Raw genomic sequence first — 18,349 nt, forward strand, 5'->3', positions numbered from 1 at the left:
TGTGTAATGGAAAGGGAATGACAGACTAAAGAACCAACTAAATTAATAAATTAACATAGACTATTAAAAGCAAGGAGAAACATTGGTAACTTTTTTATTATTATTATCATTATTATTATTAGGCAAACACATATTGTTTATCTTTATTTTTAAAATAAATATTAAAGGATTATATTTGAAATAACTGAAATGAAACAAAAAGATGTTTTGATTGAGATTAATGAAAGAGGCTAGAATTAATGTGCTTGTTTCTCTCCTTACTGAAAATTTGGAATGGAAAAGATAATAATAGAATTAAGTATGCATATATGAATGTATAATTGCTGTCATATTTGTATGTAAAGGTGATGACCCGGAAATATGTTGTCCACTAAAAAGAGATTTTTGTTTTTAATGTGAAAAACTGAATAAAATTTGTTAAAAAAAAGAATCATAAGATACAACACTTAATGATAGTCATAGGTTACTAATAAGCAATCAAAACATACCAGGAAACACGTAAAACAATATAAATTGTAAAGATACAAGCAACACAGTTGTAGTCATAAGTGGGAAGAGATAGGTACTAGGAAGGATGAGAAGAATAGTAATACAGTCTTAGTAAATAATTTGTCAGTGTTGTGGGGATTAGTTGTTTAGCATGATGGCATTTGGGGAAAAAATGTTGAAGAAGGTGCATGTTAATCCTGAGATGATCTACGCTTATGAAAAACAAACAAAAAACCCCAAAGTGCTTGGGTTTCTTCACAAAAAAAAAAATTATATCTTCCAGAAAAATACTTTGGAACTATATGTATGTGTATATATATATATATATATGCAATTATATATGTGATGATTCCAAAATATATGTTTATCTGCTGCAAAGAGTCTCTCTCACCTTCATTCTAACAATATCAATGCAGAAATAAAGGTTTGATTATACACACACTATGTCATACTGCCATAATATAGACTGTTTGCTTTGACTTAATGGGATATATCAATTGATACATGATAGCTTAGCATTATGTATGAATAAAATCACTGTGATTTAATGAACTCTGGCTAAATAAAAGCAATCATTTGTTATTAAAATTGACTTAAAAAGAGAAACAAATATTTCTGAACCTAGCATCAAAAGAAACTGGTTTGTGCAAACTATATTTTACCACTTATTAAAACCAAGGTCCCAGTTTTTTCACTTCTTCAGTGTTTCTTGCTGAATAGCTAAAAGCATTGCCTTTGGTGCTCCCACTGTTCTGACTCTGGGCTTAAGTCAAATTTTCACGGCCAGGGTTATGATTTATCAACTACCTTGATTATGATTAAATACTATTCAACATTTTTTCAGATTACCATCTCTGTCTGACCAAAATTGGAACAAGATAACTTTCATTATTTAAGCAACCAATTATTTAGATTAGCCATGGGGGTGGGGGAGAAGGAGAAAGAGAAAGAGAGAGAGAGAGGCAGAGCGGGAGAGAGAATAAATTATACTTCAGATTCCTTTTGTTAATGGTGAAGATTATTCTTTTGTAGTGTGAGAAATGATGATAATTAATATGGGATTAAATATATGTCTTGATTGTAAGGTCTAATAGTTGGCTGTTATCTGTTGCCTGCCGAGATGATGGCATATCAAGAAAGAGGCCTTTAGCATAAATTTATATTTAAGAGGAAACCAGATGCAAAGAGTATAATTTGAGGATATTTGCTTTCAGCCATCTGTGTTGTTAAGCAGATGGTATGAAGACTATCATACCTGCTGCAGTTTTTCTTTTGGTTAGGGTTCATTTTAGGTCTTAACGATAAGAAATTATATAAAAGTACAAAAAAAAGTTTGTATGCTGCATATTTAACAGGCTGTATGAAGCTCACTCTTGAATTTTGGCTCTCTCCTTTTTTAAGAATTTGTCTTCTCTTTTTCTAACAATATTGTCCTGCACAAATTTTGTTTTGTTTTGTTTTCGAAATCATGCTTGGTCTCTATTAATGAAATTAAATGTCTGAAATAGTTTCACTTTAGGAGAGTTTCTTACTAAATTACAAATTATGCCATGCCTAAAGGAAAGTTTCCCCATTTGCTAAGATCGCAATGTAATAATGAAAAGTATATTTCGGAATTTGCGTTAGAAATCTTGACATCCTCGTAACCTGATAAATGTAGGTGCATAAAAAGCTATGTTTGTGTTCTGTCAGTATTTTACGTAACTGTAAAGTTAAATTGCCTTTAAATTGAACTCAGCTCCTGGTGATTTAATGGAGACATCCATTCATTTTCTTGCCAGTAATAGGGAAATAGTTTGTCATTGTTTTTTCCTAGCATGAGGAATCCTAATCTATCCTGCAGCTCTGGTTTTCATTTTCCCATCCAGATAGTAACTGCATCCAGTCTGTCTTAGTTTCTAAGCCCAGATAAGGTCAGCCAGATACTCCTACTTGCTGAGCGGATGTTTGCACAACGAGGATGTTTAAATAAAGAATTCGTTTTCCACAGAACATGCAAGTATGTAACATAGGATGATGGAATCTGGTGTGACCAAATGATTGAGAATATGCTCCACCACCTTTCTTTTATATTTATCTTTGGAAATAGGAAGCAAAAGAACCAAACTTGTTCAGCACATCAACTAGCAAATTATATGTTTGATATAATGGCTGTATATCTCTCTCTGCAATATAACTTGAAAGTGGTTTCTGCCTAACCTATTTCAGTCATGGGATACCCAAAGCCTGCAGTTTATGACAGTTACCTGGTCCAGGTAAAGCACATCTGTTTAGGAAACTGCAATTCTTGAAAGAGAATTGGTCATCAGGAGGAACCACAAGAAAGAGAAGCCAATAGTTTTACTAGAAGCAGTCTTCATGCCTTCCTTTTTTATGGCAATTAGACTGAAAAAATAAGCAAGAAATGGTTGAAAATGTGGATAATATTTGAATATTTTCAGTATTTGAATGTATGTATTCAGTCAGTCTGAAGTGTGAAATAAATAGAATTATAATTTACACAGGAAAAGCAAAAACAACAGTGACTACATTTTTCATGTTTACTTCTCCCATTTCTGATTCTGAGACATTTTTTGATCCCAGTAACCACTCTTGAACTATCTCCAATTATGCAGTCTGATCTAACAGATACTTGTCTTGGTTTACAATCCCACTGTATTAAAAAAAAAAAAAGGATCTGACCTGGCCTTGGCTTTTCATTTGATTTGGATGTTCACATGCTTTCGTTCTCTTGTACAGCTTGCTAAGGATCTGCCTTCTTATGTGAGATAGAATATTACATAATAGCTCAAGTATTTTCCCCAGAAAAACAATATCTGAAGCCATCAGTTATCATCTGCTCATGAAAATTATGCAAATTGGGATTATGGGAATTTATAGTACAACATGTCTGGAGAACACTGACTTGGGAAGAGTAGATTTGCGAGAGGGCATGTAGAATGACTGAAATTGATTCATTTTACAAGGAAACTTCACTAATTTCTTGATCTAGCCTGCTAATTCTGCTTTTTCTATTATTCTCCTATCAAGCATGGTAGCCATCCTTCTCCAAGAACTGTGTCCTCATTTTCAGATCTCAGTTACTTATTGAGTGGAATGGGAGTAGTTAAAGAATGCATTGTCCCCATCAGGGGAGGTGAAAAACATGGTTAACTATAGAGTTTCAGTTATAGGTATGATAATGAAAATTGTATCCTTCCTGATGCTATATATACTCTTAATTTTGAAAACATTATAAGACCCTCATTAAAATGCACTTGGCATCACAGTAGCTGCAAGATGACATAGTCTGCTGGGTTTTTTTTCCTCAGGATGCTTAATTTGATTTCTGGAGATATAAGACAGGCACAGCATGCTTAGACGCTGCTTACTGAGGCAGAAGACAAAGGAGGGAAACATGTGTAAAATGTGCAGACAAGAGTGTGTGATACTAAAGGAGTTAATGTTATGCAGTGATGTTACCTCTGTGATAGGAAGTGTAGGAACAGTGTTCTCCATGGAATGCATCACCATCTGAGCTGCAAAGGTTTCAGTACCATGGCAACACAGAAGAGCCAATTGGGTTCAAGGTGTAGATTCAGAAAGAGGAGTTGGGACTATGTGCACGATGTGGCATGGAATAAAAAGTAAGCACTCTGAACCTTTTTGGTATTTTAAAAAATCTTAAGACAGAAAAACGTGCATGTATTTTGAAAGATCTCTGGTTCAATAGTGTTCAAAAGAAAGGATTCAATACCTCACCATATTCTTATGTTGTCATTTGTTATTGCTCCCCTTCTTTAGAGATAAAGTACAAATAAGGGCATGATGAAGTGGTCTACAAATCTTCAGCCCTGTAAATGTTAACAGAATAACAAGAGTTGAGCTATAGCAATGGAATATGGGATCATGATAACAGAAACAGTCTCTAGATCATAGATTGTTGCCCAAATGATTTTAGGCGAAGGCATGCAGCAGAACTTGCTTTCCACAAGACACAAATGATTTCCTGCTGATTATTATCTCCTCCTCCTCCTCCTCCTCCTCCTCCTCCTCCTCTTACCTCGTCCTCCATTTACCTGCTGCAGACCTCCTTTTGCCATCCCTGACTGAAAAGTGTGGAGAACACTTTCTTTATTGCAGTCACAAAAGCCAAAGGAAGATGAGGGGAAGCTATAAACTGTTTTTCTGTTTTCCTTTTGCATCTGACCATGGTCTGCTGTTGTGCTGCACAGCATCTGAAGAGGTAAGATGTGCTAGGAATGTCAGGGTTTCAAAACAGCCAGATGGAGAATCTCTGCATTTGCAGCAGCAGCAGCAGCCGTGGAGGCAGTGCAGCATCTGGAGTGCCTGAGCTGGTGGGTTAACTAGGCAACCATAAATCAGGCTTGGTTGAGTGAATAAAGATGTATTTGCAGCTGGTTTGCACTAGAATGTGCAATAAAAAAGAATATGACAATTTGTTTTCCTTAGGGCTACACAAGTGTTAGCGTGTGAAGAATAGGAACCATTGTGTTTTGTGTTCTTTGAAAAGAATCTGTTGCTATATATGTCCTTCAAATAAAACCAGTCACCCAGTTTCTATTGTTGGCTCTTGTTTAAAAAGAATAATATTAGAAAACATAACAGACCAATTTGGATGTAGTGCCTTGCGCGGAGGGACTTGGATTTTTAAGAGAGTTTGAGAATATGATACTAGTACCGAGTAAAATAACACTTCTGCAGGTGAATATGCAAATGCCACTGCATAGAAACACACACTCTGTGTGTATCTTTGGCATGGGTTCCCATATTTGTGTATAAAGTTGTAGAAGCAACTTGCCCAGTCATCTCTGGTAAACCAAATTTGTTTTTCAACCACCAGCAGAGGTGGTTGAGTCACCATGGTATAACAGTTCAAGTGTTGGACCAGGACTAGGAAGGCTCAAGTTTAAGGCCATTCTCAGTTATGGCTACTCATTTTAGATGACTTTAAACCAAGTAACTCACTCATTCTCTCTCAGACTAAGCTACCTCACTGGATGGTTGTGAGGAAAAATGAAAGAGTAACTGCTACACATCTCATGCTAGGCTCCTAAAGAAAACATGGGATATACATCTATCAAACAAAAATTAGACTGCTTCATTTAATTACATTGATAATTCTGTAGATATAAATTTGTATGATACATATGCCATTAGTGATAAGGAAATACAAAAAGCAAAAGCAAAAGAATGCTGGGATAGCTTGTGCTTTTTTTAAAAAAATAGGCTTCCTATCTACAAATAACGTTTTTGTTCGTTTTAAAATTTACTTCTTTAAAGTTATAGCAATAGTACTTAGACTTATATACTGCTTCATAGTGCTTTACAGCCCTCTCCAAGAGGTTTATAAGCATATTTCCCGCAACAATCTGGGTCCTCATTTTACCAACCTCGGAAGAATGGAAGACTGAATCAGTCCTGAGCTGGTGAGAATCGAACTACTGAACTGCTGTCAGTCGGCAATCAGCAGAATTAGCCTGCAGTACTGCATTCTAACAATTGCATCACCACAGCTCTTGTGAAAGAAGGTTTGTAAGAGACAAAATTAAATACCCAAGGAGGGGAATTGTACTGCACTACAACTAGTATTATGTATTATTTCCAGTGCTGAGGACTGAGATTGTAGACAAAGAACGAGTCTGGATCTACAGGGAAAGGATGTTTGCTGTGAGCTTATGTCACAAGTAAGTTTGGTGTAATGATTGAGGCATGAGGATACAAATTGGGAGATGTGAGTACTTGTTCTGCCTTGGGCATGAAACAGCTGTGTTACCTTGGACAAATCACTTTCTTTCAGTCACAGAAGGAGGCAATGGCAAAGCACTTCTGAAAGTTTGCGGAAGAAATTGCAGGGACTAGTTTGGGCAATCATCAGAAGTCAACACTGACGCAAAGAGCACACACACACACACACACACACACACACACACACACGGCTAGAGCAGTGATGCTAGCAAGGCGGGGTATCCCAGCGAGCAATCCTAATTGCTTTGTATGCCAAAGCCAGAGAACAGGAGAGTCGTGTTTACCAGAGAAAGCAGAGCTTCTGTTCTTCCATGCAGTCTGAATGGCAGGAGGAAATTCCTATTATTATAGTGTTACATGTTATCTGATGACGGGTTTTTTTCTGTCCTGATGTAAAAATGCAAAGCTTTGTGTAGGTCAATTGAACTGTAATACTGTAGTATTATTACATTGGGTCAGCTGGGACCAAAAGCAGCTCAAGTGAAAGAAAGGCTTGCGATTTCAATTGACTATTCAAAAGATACTATAAATAATACCACATTTTGTGAAGAAGATTCTCAGAGTACAAAATAAGTAAATGCATGATGCCTATTGTATTGGGCTTCCAAATGCTTTTGTGTTTTACATTTTAATTTTGAAGTGTACAGAAGTTAATTTATAAAAGCAGGAAATTATCATTGTATTGACCCAATTTAAAATTAAATTACTTAGTAGACTACTACCACTGAAGTTTCTTCTAGCTAGATTTAAACTGCTTGAATGATTTCTTTATATTAAGGAAAAAATAAAATTGCCTTCTAATTGTTCTCTGAATCCTGCAAAGCAGATCATCAGACAAGAAGTATTAGAGAAAAGAAACACATACAAATACTATTTAGACAAAATATAGTGTGCATAATCACTGCAAAATAATTTGCAAAAACTGCAAAATTTTAAGCAAAAATGTTAACATTTGGAAAAGTGTGCACAAAAATGAACAAAAATTATAGTGCAAGTTTTTGTTTAAAAAATCTCAATCTAGCAAGAGAATGAGATAGTTTAATCAGATTCATAGAAATGTGAAACTGATGCCATCAAGTTGTTTTTGACTCTTAACGACTACATGGACAGATCATTATAAATTCAATTAAAAATTGTTATGACCCTGAGACTTCCAGGAAAGAAATGGCGGACTTTTTAGATGACTCTAAAAAGTGGAGATGATGATGCTGGCAGAATGAAGAGCTGGCAAGTAGACCAGCTCTTTATAATTCCTCTCCAGACAAGGAGAGAACATGAGTTTGCCCACAATTCTCCTGATAGCTGTTTGTCACCAGGAGTGTGCAAGACAGCCATTTCAGAGCTAAATTGTTAATTACATAACTGTTCTTGTGTTAATTCTTCAAGGTTATCCCCATATTCTATAAAAAAAGATATTATGCATTGTTAGCCTGTACTTTCTTATTTTCAGAATTCGCTAATACTTTCATACTATTTTATATAAGGAACATCAAAAGCATATTCTATAGCATCTGATGTTTATAAAAACAACCATATCAACAAACCACTCCTACTTTTTAACCAGTCAGTTCTTGAGAAGAATCAATTGGTGCAGTAGTTAAGATACCAGGTTAGAAACTAAAAGGTTTTGAGTTGCAATCCTGCTTTAACACAAAGCGATCAGGGTGACCTTGGGCCATGCACTCTGAGTTCTTGGTAGAGTTACCAGACATTTGGCAGACATTTTATTCTGATGTCTTCTATCTGCCAAACATAGCTTTAAAATAAAATATTGTTCAATTTTGAGTGGCTTAGTGCTTTTGTTTTTTTAAAAATATTTGGACTGTTTTCAGTAGTCATTCAAATTTTGTGTATTGTGACCTTGTAACTTGTTTGTTTCTTTCCCATTGTCATCAATAGAATAAACAGCCCTGATTTATGTTATTTAATTTATTTCTTGATTCCAATATTCGGTTTCTATTCAGCCTCTTCAAATTCAGTTTCGCTGTAGTCCATAGATCACATGACTTGTCCTAGATTTCTATGGTGAAATTTGTATAGTGTGCTGGCATCAACTAAATGATTGTCAGCATATGTTCTTGAAAATAAAGATTTGTTGGAAAAATATTGCGATTGAAGAACCAGCCTTTCTAATTCTGGAAAAAGTAATTTCATATACTTGAGGCCCATGTATTTTGTAGTTTTGCAGTTTTTCTCTGTAATTTTTCTTATAGATACAATGAGAGTTAAATAGTGTGTTTTCTAATTGTCTGTGCACTCCTTTACCTTGTTAAATATCTGGTAATCCTAGCTGTAGGGGGAAAAAAATTGAAGGCAAACTACTTCCAAACCTCTTGCCAAGTAATCTGTAAAAACTTGTCCAAGCAGTTGCCAGGAGTTGATTTGAAGAATAAAATCATAGTTTGATTCAAAAATATTACAAACTCTTCATAAACGATTGGGCCATAGGACTGTACATTTCATGCCATTTCTTTTCTTTCGTGTTTTAGTTCAAATGAAACCCATTTACATATGCAATACTGGTAGTCCTTGACCTACGACCACAATTGAGCCTAAAATTTTTGTGGCTAAATGAGACATTTATTAAATTTTCCTCCATTTTATGACCTTTCTTCCCACAGTTGTTAAGTGAATCACTGCAGTTGTTAAATTAGTAACATGATTGTTAAGCGAATCTGGCTTTCCCATTTTCAGTTTCCAATAATTTGAATTTTGATCACGTGACCATGGAGATGAAAAGTGATCAAAAATTACTTTTTTCAGTGCTGTTGTAACTTTGAATGGTCATTAAGTAAACTGTTGTAAGTCGAGGACTACCTGTATGCGTAGGAGTTAGGTTGAATGACATTTATATGCCCATATGATATAAAAATAATACTTGTGATATCTTGTTTTAAAAATACACAATAGTATGAAATTTTGAAATAGTTTTACTCAGTTTCATATCCATGGGTAAATAGGAAAACTAGGTAGTTAAGAATGGCTGAAAATAGTTTATTGACTCATATTTTTAGGACATGTGTCCATAAATCTTGGTTGTGGTGTTTTGAATTGCTTCTGTATGATGCAAAAAAGTCCCTCACACATCAAGTTCATCTGGCTGCATGCCTTGAACCCTTCTGGGACTAATAGATCTATTAAAATTATAGTGCACTCGAAACAAGCTTTGCTGTATTTGTTAAGATTAATTTAAAATGGACCAAACCGTGTAGTTTTTATAAGTTTTCTTTTATTTTTAATTATTGCAATTTACAGTTTGCATGATTTCAAAACTCCCAGAGTTCCACCCTTGCCAAGACATTCCTCTTTCTTACCCCATAAGCACTGTCATGATCTTTAAACTGCTCTGACAGTTCCTTGACTAACTCCCTAAAGTAAATCCTGGGGGTGCTCTTTGATTAATGAGCCACATTAAAATGGTGTTGACTTTTTTTTAATTTGAAGGCATATTGTCCCCAGGAATAACGATGAAAATTGCTGCTGTTGAATTTCTTTCTATCAGCTCTCTTAAAACTAGCTTCTGCCATAATCAGCCTGAAACATCACTGGAACTACATGGCTACTATTATCTCACAATTGTATCATTAAGTGTTGTATGTTATAATTCCTGATTCTTAACAAATGTATCTTTTCTTTTATATATACTCAGAGTATTTACACCAAGACAAATTCCTTGTGTGTCCAATCACACTTGCCCAATAAAGTATTCTATTCTATTCTATTCTATTCTATTCTATTCTATTGCTATTATACCACTCACTGTCTTCTGAGAAAGAGAAACTGGAATTGTTCTTTTTATAAAGTGTATCTGATAATCCTGGTGGGAGGGTTCGTAGACCACAGATATACCTCTAACCACCTGATTCAGATAATGTTAAATCTGCAAATAAAGAAACTCTTTCTTCTTCAAACCGTTCCTTTTTTTGTGCGCAGAAGAAACTATGATTAGCAATGCAAGATGATAAAGTAAACAAGAGAGCCTAACCATTTTGTTTTCCCAAGATTGAAAAAAAATCTTTAGAATTTTAAGTACCAGCTGATTATATCTAATATAGATATCAGAGTAATCCTGTACAATCTTTCATCAGTTTATTTTTTTCAAATGTCTCATATGATTTATTTCCCACATTTATTTGGTAGACCTCAAGTGACATGCATAATGCTTTTGTCTTCTATTTTTCCCACAATAACAACACTGAAAAAAAATGAGCTGCCCCCAAATCACCCAACTGGCTTTCATGCCTAAGGAAAGAACTAAAACTCAGGGTCTTCTAGTTTATAGTTAGCACCTTAACCTTTATGACAAAATTGGTTGAAAGTAAGCTGATAATATTAGGTTGCATTGAAAGCTGTAATGCTTTGTTGCCATCTAATAGTTGGCTAGATTTTTACAGCCTGAGTATGATAGCTCTGAAAGACAACCTCATTCTAGAATAGTGAAATATAAATCAGTAGTTATTTAGATTGGGAGAGAAATAATAGGTGCTAGACTGTTGGCAAAACATCTGAATTTTTATGCAGCGTGGTGCAAATCTGTTTCCATGTCATTGCTTCTAAATCACAGCTGGATGAAAATCAGATAAACTTTATTTTAAAACTAAGCATCTGGCAACAACCGTTCCTCAGATTTGACGGCCTCCAATACTCATACATAGCTTAATGTACTAAGTGGTAAATTGAAAATACTGCTGATTACAATTGAATAGACCCCGTTGTTTTTGTTCTAATATTGTTGGGCCAAGTTTTCAGAATACAGAATAATGTTCTCTTCATGGCATCTTTTAGAGTCACGGAACTGTAATGTCAAAATAACACTAATAAGGATAGGTCTTATAACATTTCAACAATGGCTGAGCCATGCTATGACAAAGTTTTAAGTTATATATGGGGAAAGGATCATAATATTTGAATATCCAGTCCTATATTATATATTTCTATTATTCTTAATTCTGTTTTGTTGGATTGCCCTGTCTCCATTCCTGTTAAATTTCATTGTTTTAATCTCCTATGATTTCTTTTTTTTTAGAAAATAAGTTGCTGTTTTCCTGGATACTGGTGAAAATTGCATTGGACAGCAAACGCAGAATGCTAATTTGGAGACAGGAAAAGAGAATAAATACCACACTTCTCCCTGAGTCCTATTTGAGATAAATCAGCTTGATGTCACCAATGAATATTTCTGCAGAGGGCTGTTAAACTAGGGCAAGCAGAACTGCCAGCATTTACACACTGGAGAGAAACGTGAGTGCTTAGCAAAATCTGTGTGCTAAAAATAATTTGCACTTTTATTTATAACAATGTTATCTTCATTGGGAAGAGACAGGTAGAAGTGTGTATCACAGGGCAACAAACGCATCTTTTTATTTTCACCATTGCTTATTATCTGGTGGAGATAAATTCAGAAAGAATGAGATAGTCTTCACTGAATTGTATAAAATAATTTTCATATAGCTTTAAGTCTACTTTCTGACAGTCTGTATTGGGACTACAACTCCTGCAATTCTTGGGGTTTGGCCTTGCTGGTTGGAAGCTGGAACTTGAAGATTTACAGATTACAGATTAACAGAGTTGGAAGGAACATTGTAGGTCATCTAGTCCAACTCCCCATCCAAGCAGGAAACCCTACACCGTTTCTGATAAATGGCAGTCCAATCTCTTCTTAAAAGTTTCTAGTGATGAAGCTCTCACAACTTCCGAAGGCAAGCTGTTCCATTGGTTGATTGTTCTCACTGTCAGACAATTTCTCTTTATTTCTTTATTTGATCAGTTTTCATCCATTATTCCTTGTCTGGCTTTCAGGTGCCTTGGAAAATAGCTTGACTCTTATCATGGTTATGGGGCACCAGATATGGAACTCTAAGGAATGATGATAAATCATGATCAGTAATTATTGTCTGCTGATTTGTAATCCAAGTACTTTAATCAGATAAAAAGCAAGACAAAAATGGCTTAAAATAATTAAAAATTGAATTGACTTTATTTGTATAGTGTCATGCTTTTGTGTTCATATAAAGTTTATTCTAAAGTTATTCTCGGTACTGAGGGAAGAGATTTTTTATACCTCTGGGTTGAACTGTAGAGTCCTTGGTGCTCTCTGAGGTTGGTTGTTTTCTTGCAGACATTTCATTACCAAACTAGGTAACATCATCAGTTACAAGAAAATGGGTTTGCTTGATTAGGATGTCATTTATTGTTAGCATGTTTGACTGTGTTGGAAGTTCATTGATTAGGGTATAGTTTACTTCTTGACTGTCAGTCTAGTGTTATCTCTGTTGATCTAGATGTTGATTACTGATGATGTGTTTGGAGTTTCTTGTTTCTTTTTGGGATTTTTGATTGTCTCCTTTGAATGATATGTAGATAATACCATTTATAATCAATATGTAGTTAATGTTTATAAAATGTATATAACATGAAAGCAAACCCCATTCCCTTCTGGCTCTGATAATGTTATTAGTTTGACAATGTCTGAAAAAACAACAATCAAACTCAGGAATAGGAAGGACCCTTTGGAATTTTACATGATTTCAGATTGAGAAATAAAAAATAACAAGTTTAGGTTCCATTTGCATGTCTAGGGTTGAATAAAGTATAATAAGAGTTGGATATAAAATAATTTAAGATATGTTGCAAAGGCAATTTAAAATTATCAAAACTAAAACAATACTTTAAACAAATTTAAAATCCACAGAGAAAAATGCTGCTGTAACATTTCTTTTTAAGTCTCATCCAACTGGTTAGATTTGTTTATTAAAGCAATTCAACAAAATGCTTGCTAGTTCTTAGGGAAAACAAAAGCATGTAATATCACCCACTATCTTAGTCTATTTGTTTTGCCAAGCTCAAACTAGTCCTTTCATGTATTTTATCCTGAAACAAAAAAAGCAAGAAATGTTCCAACATTCTAATTCTCCAGAGTACATTTTCTTAGCACTGTTTGATGACTCTTAGTGTAAAATATTGTCCCATTTCCTATAAGGAATATTTATTGGGCTGGAATAACCAGAATATAGGAGTTTTGAAGCTGAAGGACATCACTAAATAGCTTTTGGATGATGGGGGGAGTGAGCCAGTAATTTCTTTCCATCTTATGAAAGTCATATTAATGGACTTGAAAAAAGAACTTGACTGAGGACTATATACAGTAGATATGGAATCTGACCACAAAAGCCTTCTCTAGTTCTTTGCAGCTAGAAATTTGTGTTTGGACCGTAGTGTGCACAAATGCATACATAAGTCTCTATGATCAGGTTGCTCTTCCGCCTGATATCTAAAAGGACCAGTTTTGCTTTAAAATGGAAAATAAATGATGGTGAAGTGAGTTGCCTTTTCCAGAATGAGTGATAAACCATCAGAGAAAATTAAGATGGTGAGCGCCTAGAGTTTTGTCAACGTTGCTTTTTGTATGCGTTCTCTCTCTCTCTCTATTGGGGAATAGGTGATTTCAGTGGTGTTGAGTACATACATTGTTTTTCTCCTCCTATGTTTCTCCACAATAATCCTCATGTGAGGTATGTAGGGTTTAGAAAGAGTCCAGTTGACACACTCTTAGTGACATTTGATGTTTCTTAATCACCATATCACATGGGCTGCCTGCTTCATGGGTAAGAAAATTTGGCTCCTTAGAGGTATCTCTGAGTTGCATCCCTTACTTTATCATGGATATGTAAATGGTTGCAAATATAGATAGTAAATGTACTTATTATTGAAAGCATCAAATATAATGGAAATAAAATTGCCCCTTCGGCTACAATCTGTGGTCCAGGTCAATCTGAGGCACAAAAGAGTAAAGAGAAATGTGTTTCAACATATATCCCTTCTCCTAATAATATATAATTCATGATTTAAAAAATATCGTTCCTGATTTTTTTGTTCGGGCATTCTGTTAAAATAAGGAGAATAAATACTCATGTTCTTTTCTTCATTTTGTTAAAATAATATTGCTTTGTAAAATGGGGAAGTCAGTTGATTTTAAGTTGCTGTAATTCATATACAGCCAGTGAAGGTGTTTTTTTTGGGGGGCTGAGGAAGAGGAGAAGAAAGTGTAAAAATGTATATAGTAAACAGATTAATATGCGTGTGGAAATGAAATTTTAAAACTAGCAAATGAAAAATAAACAAGGTAAAAATAAACCTTATGTGTTGCATTTTCTACCCAGCATATCTCGTTCTTCTGAATATATGGTATCCAGATATTTACAAATACTTTTAATGCTGTAACTTTTTAAACCAGCTATTCGTCATTAGTTCTGTTTGCTACAAAAGCTCAAACTCCAACATTTCATTGCCACCTACAAGCACCAAATTGACTTTAGGTCTCTTGTAAGAATATCTAAATGTAGGCTGTTGAATAATCCCTTTGAGGGCCCTGTAACTATTTTTATGCCTGGATATGCGTCATCAGTGGGTATTTTCTCTGGTGACTAGCTTACATCAGTAGGTCTCCTATCATACATTCTATATGATTGATGGAAGTCACTGCTGCTCTTTAGTGTTTATCCATGACCTCGAAGAATGGACAACTGGAATTTACAGGCTGTTGCAGTCTTTGGAGTGACTGGAGAGATGGACAGATGGTATTTTTTCTGATAAATTCAGGTAGTGCTGGAGATGCAGTTTGGTGGGGAAGGGGGGAAGAGGAAGGGTCCTCCTGGTCTCCGAAGCTATTAATTCCAGCTTGGGGGGGATGTTTGTTTTCACTGGAAAGGTACACTTCGCTAGCCAAAAGAGAAGAAGCTGCAGGCAGAATTTCAAGATGCAGTGTGTTGCTCGTGTTGTTTCCTAGTGATATACTCTACTGCAATGTGGCAAGAGCTGTGTGCCGTGGTTCAGTGAGGCTCTCTGTTATTGAAAGATCGCTTGCTGCTTTACAGCTTGGAGGGGGATGCTATGGAATGTAATGCAGAGAAAAGGCTGAGCTATGTGGGCTTTCCTTTTCTTAAGCAAAACAATAAAATAAAACAAAAACAGGAGGCGGGGGGGAGGGGAGGGAGCAAATTAAATTCAGGGTGAAATTGTAAGGTGCAGTGAGTAGGGCAGCCGCTCTTGAACCGGCGGGGTGCACCTGCCTCCAGGACCTGCAGAGCTGCTGGAAACAATTAATTTCCTGATCTCTCTCAAGTCGTTTCTCTGAGGGGAAATCAGTAGTGCTCATACATATACATTACTACTTTAGCCCCTTCCGTTCCTTCCTTTGATCGCTTGCCACCTCTCTCCCCACCCTGCTTCCTCCTACCGCATGTGTGTAAATGAGGCTGCAGTATACTTGTGTGATTTTGGTCGGGGCCGGGTTGTGCGAGGATAGCTGAAAGCAGAGAGCTGGCTTCGGGCACTTTTCCTTTCTTTCCACCTTCCTTTTCTTCCTCCTGTTTACTCCTTTCCCCGGAAACGTGGTGGCCATGGATGCCATGCTCAACTCTCGTTGACCTCTGACTTGAGGACTGTCAAGAGCTCTTTTGCTGGCAGTCAGGCTGACAGGGAATGGCAATAAGGTGCATAAATACTAGAGGAATGAGGAGCCGAAAATAACCATGCAAATGCTCTGTGGCTGCATAAAGAGACTGCTGGGTATTTTACCTGTGAAACTGGCAAAGTGGAAGGGTCACGGAAGGTGGTTTTCCCTTTTTCCTCTAGGGGAAATTTCTTCTGCTATGAGTGGGAATCCTTTGAGTGGGATAGCTCTGCCTGTTCATCCTCAAGGGGGGGAGGGAGGGAGGAAGGGAGGGAAGGAAGGAAGGCAAGCAGGCAGGCAGGAAGGCTTATTTTCCTTGATCTTAGATCTCTGAGAGTTGAAGTCCCAATATATTTCAGGAAGGCTGATCTGATGTATTATTTTTCATCACTGCTGGACTTGGGATATCAAGGATATAAATCCTAAAATCTAGTATGCATCCATGGCTTTGTCTCAGAATTAAACATAAACAGGTCTTGATCTGGTGTTTGACATGTTAAGATTATGTGCGGTCCCATATGGGCCTCATCATAGGCTATTAAGTTATTAGGCCAAGAGGTTTTGCATCATTGGGAGACCTGACAGATTATTGGTGCTTTGAAATTTTCTCTCTGAGGAAGCAGAACTACTAATATTAGATGTTGGAAGACGTCTAGGGTTAATTAAGGCTGGTGTGAATATATTGCTCTGAGTTCCCTTCTTCCATTAATGAATGATTGCTGGATTTGAGAAGCGTGTAAAACTGTTTTTAGTGTAGTTCTATCCATCTCTGCCCCAGGTACGCCCCACTGAATTTAATGAGGCTTAATGGCTAGATACATTTGTATGTATCCTTAGAAAATATAAACATTCAAGTATATTCTTCAATATGTGCTACCTAATAGAATGAAAAATGTACATGGTACATGCATGGTACTTTATTTCAAGAGCCTTTGATGACTCATGCCAAGTTGGTTATATAATTCACAGTCTGCAAAAGGTTAAATTCAAAATCTTGATGGGATTGAGTCATTTGTTGGGGAAGAAAATCACTAACATCTTCTTGAGTTTAGTGCTTAGAATATTTATAGTGTGTGCTTTTTTCCTATGTAATTTTGAAGCGTCCAGGTTTCAAAAAATAAATTTCAAGACAGTAGAATAGGTGGGTTCTGTTTGTGTTGTTCAGTATGTTTAAAGTAATGATGCAGTTTGTCCCAAGATTCTTATTACTTTTAAACTGCAGTTGATTTTTTGGGGGGTAAAATCTAATGTGATTCAATCACTTGAGCTGCCTAAATCACTTTTCATTTTGATGTCAGTTTGTCTTATGACCTTGTTTAATCTAGTTACTTTAGATTAAAACTGAACCCTTGAAAGCATATATAGAACAATGAACAATGAATTGTAACTCTACCTTTTGGAGGGAAATGTAGGCACATAGCAAAATATGTTTACTGAATCCTAATCGCTTAAGATACATTGGATGAAGGCAAGTTGGATGCAGAGGATGTATATTGTACCTCTCTGTTGGGTTACAGAGAGTCATAGGTGGATTTAAGTGTTCTTTTCTAATGTTACAATATAATTTGTTGCTGTATTGAGGAATTATGTAATTATTTCCAAATTGTATCAGTTTAAATAAAAACAAAAGCAGGCAATAGTTCTGTTTGACACAAAAATTGCTAATTTTAAACACAAAACTCCTCACAACACAATTGTTATGATAGGTTTAATAGATATATGGTACATAAATATTAGTTCTAATGTTGGTTAATTCATATCCTAAAAAATGTGATATCCAGAATGAGTGGAATTATGGGTATGCAGTACTTCGGTTTTGATGACAAAAATATTTGCCATACATCTTTTCTCAGGATCATGCTGTGACCATGCCATCTTGGGAACAGACATAGCTGCTTTAAGGAGTTGGCAGCCAGTGCTAGGTGAACATTACAACTAAACTTTTTGCCTTTGAATTTGCCTTCCTTCCTTCCTTCCTTCCTCCCTCCCTCCCTCCCTCCCTCCCTTCCTCATAAGGCTGCTCAATTCTCTATGAGTGGCAATGATGATTCTGGGTGACTATTATTATTAGATATTATTAGATACTACTACATAGGCATTAATACTTTGACTAGTGAAAAGGTTTCTTACAGGTGGGAAATACTGGGAACTAACAAGCTGTTCTGTGGCCTTGTAGGGGAACCATTATATAGCAAGGGTGATAGAAAAAGGAATAATGATTTCCATTCACTTCAGAGATACTTGTTATTGCTCTGCCTTTTGTGCAATATGTGGATTTTGTATATTTTATAAAAAAAGAGCTGTGGTGGAGCAGTGGTTAGAATGCAATACTGCAGGTTACTTCTGACTGCTGGCTGCCTGCAATTTGGCAGTTCAAATCTCATCAGGGTCAAGGTTGACTCATCCTTCCATCCTTCCAAGAGATCGGTAAAATTAGGAGCCAGATTGTTGGGGGCAAGAGGTTGACTCTATAAATTGCTTAGAGAGGGCTGTAAAGCACTGTGAAGTGCTTTATATAACTCTAAATGCTATTGCTTTTGCTATTGTTTTTATAAACAAACTATATCACCCATTTATGCTTTCTATGCCCTATTAAGCTGTTCAGAATCACTGGTAGTTAGATAGTATACATTTAATAATAACAACATGTTAACATGTTTC

General features: G+C 35.9%; 1 protein-coding gene across 13 annotated transcripts in view; it reads left to right on the top strand.

Annotated features, from left to right (window-relative positions):
* Window positions 1-18,349, top strand: part of HIVEP2 (HIVEP zinc finger 2) — a 156,744-nt gene that overhangs the window by 62,843 nt on the left and 75,552 nt on the right. For 9 of the 13 annotated variants that reach the window (XM_087940012.1, XM_087940033.1, XM_026705601.2 and 6 more), the window contains one exon: window positions 11,264-11,478. The exons of 1 other annotated variant lie outside the window; for it this stretch is intronic. The gene's annotated coding sequence lies outside the window, so the exon portion shown is untranslated. Of the gene's footprint in view, window positions 1-11,263; window positions 11,479-14,686; window positions 14,836-18,349 lie in introns of those variants that run through there. 3 more of the 13 variants (XM_087940057.1, XM_026705603.2, XM_087940073.1) reach the window with 2 other exon arrangements.

Source organism: Pseudonaja textilis, chromosome 1 (genome assembly GCF_049901715.1).
Source record: "Pseudonaja textilis isolate UNSWEBS1 chromosome 1, rPseTex1.2, whole genome shotgun sequence".
NCBI lineage: Eukaryota > Metazoa > Chordata > Lepidosauria > Squamata > Elapidae > Pseudonaja > Pseudonaja textilis.